Below are 3,034 nucleotides of genomic sequence, written 5' to 3' on the forward strand. Positions count from 1 at the left end.
TTTCTGATAGCTGAGTAATATTCCATTGTATATATGGACCACAGCTTCTTAATCCAGTCATCTGTTGAAGGGCATCTCGGCTCCTTCCATGATTTGGCTATTGTGGACAATGCAGCTATGAACATTGGGGTGCATATGGCCCTTCTCTTTACTACGTCTGTATCTTTGGGGTAAACACCCAGTAGTGCAATGGCTGGGTCATAGGGTAGTTCAATTTTTAACTTTTTAAGGGACCTCCACACTGTTTTCCAGAGTGGCTGTACCAACTTGCATTCCCACCAACAATGTAGGAGGGATCCCCTTTCTCCACATCCTCTCCAACAATTGTTGTTTCTTGCCTTGTCTATCTTTGCCATTCTAACTGGCGTAAGGTGGTATCTCAGTGTGGTTTTGATTTGAATTTCCCTGATGGCTAATGATTTTGAACATTTTTTCATGTGTCTGTTAGCCATTTGTATGTCTTCATTGGAAAAGTGTCTGTTCATATCTTCTGCCCATTTTATGATTTGTTTATTTGTTTCTCGTGTATTGAGTTTGAGAAGTTCTTTGTAGATCTTGGATACCAGTCCTTTATCTGTGGTGTCCTTTGCAAATATATTCTCCCATTCCGTGGGCTGTCTCTTAGTTTTTTTGACTGTTTCCTTGGCTGTGCAGAAGCTCTTTATCCTGATAAAGTCCCATAAGTTCATTTTATCTTTTATTTCTCTTGCCTTTGGAGATGTGTCGTGAAAAAGGTTGCTCTGGCCGATGTCATAGAAGTTGTTGCCTATGTTCTCCTCTAGAATTTTGATGGATTCCTGTCTCACATTGAGGTCTTTCATCCATTTGGAGTTTATTTTTGTGTATGGTGTGAGAGAGTGGTCAAGTTTCATTCTTTTGCATGTAGCTGTCCAATTTTCCCAGCACCATTTATTGAAGAGACTGTCTTTTTTCCACCGGATGTTTTTTCCTGCTTTATCAAAGATTAGTTGCCCAAAGAGCCGAGGGTCCATTTCTGGGTTCTCTATTCTGTTCCATTGGTCGATGTGTCTGTTTTTGTGCCAGTACCATGCTGTCTTTGTGATCACAGCTTTGTAGTACAGCTCGAAATCCGGCATTGTGATGCCCCCAGCTTTGTTTTTCCTTTTCAACAGTTCCTTGGAGATTCGGGGCCTTTTCTGGTTCCATACAAATTTAAGGACTATTTGTTCCAGTTCCTTGAAAAATGTCATCGGTATTTTGGTTGGGATAGCATTGAAAGTGTAGATTGCTCTGGTAGCATGGACATTTTAGCTATGTTAATTCTTCCAACCCATGAGCATGGAATATTTTCCCATCTTTTTGTGTCTTCCTCAATGTCTTTCAAGAGTGATTTATAGTTTCTAGAATATAGAGATTCTATATTCTCATTAACACTTTCGTTAATACTTTTTTCAAGTCTACACATCATCTTGACCATTGTTACTCTGAATTCCATTTCTGATAATTTGGTTATATCCATATCCATTAGTTCTGTGGCAGATGCCACAGACTCATTGTCTTTTCTTTGCTGGGGGGGATTTCTCCTCGTCATTCTGATGAGGAGAGGTTGCGGGGTTGTCCAGAGCCCAAATTATTGACCGGGACCCAGGTAGTGCGCACTTGTTTTATAGGGATCTTAGGGATGTGGGCTTCTTGAGTTTTCAGCCTGCCTTCTGGGGGAGGGGCCTGCCGCGCCGATACTCAGGCTACCCTGTTTGGGTAGAGTCTCCGTGTCCCCTGCGAGGCGTGATGGGGATGGGCACACTGTAAGCCAGTATTTCCAGGCTTTCATTCTCTGGCGGCTTTCCCTGGCGGTCTGCTGTGCCTCTTCTTAGAGTCAGAGCAGCAGTGGCCGAATCCCAGTCTGTCTCAGAACAGAGGGATCACGGACCGTTCTCCACTGATGTTCTGGCCACTTTAACTCTGTTTCTGTTGGTGTTGCTGAACCCTGCAGCATCCTGGGATGTGGGCCCCACACCCGGCGTCCCAGCCCTCACTTCCAGGGCCGGCATGTCTCTGTCCTTTGTGTTTCTAACCCCGCCAGCTGCCAGCCACCTCCGTGCGCTCCCGGAGCTCCCGGTCTCAGTCTAGTTCCAGTGATCACTCCGGAGCCCCGGTTTTCAGTCTGGTGGCGCGCATTCCCCCACTCACGGTCACCATCTGTTTTCTTGCGGGTGCCGGTCCGCGAGTCCGGCCACTCCCCGTGCAGGTGGCTCCCGCTTCCCGGGCCCGAACGCAGCGGCTCCCTCCCCCTTCTGTTTATCTTCCGATATCTGTGCGCGGTTTCGCGGCTCCCCACTTCGTACCTCAATACTCAGCACTGGATATGTTCATTTGTAGAGATCCAGATGTGTCTTCCTGCGTCTCAGGCTGATTCCGTGGATGTTCAGGCTGGTCTGGTACCTATCCAGCTCGACTCAGGGGACTGGCTGAAAAAGGGGTCCCCTACTCCTCCGCCATCTTAACTCCTCCCCTCTCTTTCTGTTTCGATTGAGCAAGTATATAAACTTTTTAGGAGGCGGGGTTTCCATTTTATCTAGCAGTGTTTGTAGTAGGAAAGGGGCTTGCTGTACTGCAAGTACTGCTGTACTTCCTTCTTTTTTTTTTTTTTTTTCAGAGAGAGAGGAACAAGCAGACTCCATGCTGAGCACAGAGCCTGACTCAGGGTTCGATCCCACAACCCTGAGATATGACCTGAGCTGAAATCAGGAGTTGTATGATTAACTGACTGAGCCACCCAGACACCCCTCCATCTTCATTCTTCTTCTTCTTTAAGATTTTATTTATTTGAGAGAGAGAACAAGTGCGGAGGAGAGGGAGAAGAAGGCTCCCTGACAAGGAGGGAGCCTCATGTGGTGCTTGATCCCAGGACCCTGAGATCATGACCCAAGCTGAAGGTAGACGTTTAACTGACTGAGCCACCCAGGTGCTCCTCCGTCTTCATTCTTTTTTTTTTTTTTTTAAGGATTTTATTTATTTATTCGACAGAGATAGAGACAGCCAGTGAGAGAGGGAACACAAGCAGGGGGAGGGG

This window comes from Ailuropoda melanoleuca, chromosome 2, assembly GCF_002007445.2.
Source record: "Ailuropoda melanoleuca isolate Jingjing chromosome 2, ASM200744v2, whole genome shotgun sequence".
Taxonomy (NCBI): domain Eukaryota; kingdom Metazoa; phylum Chordata; class Mammalia; order Carnivora; family Ursidae; genus Ailuropoda; species Ailuropoda melanoleuca.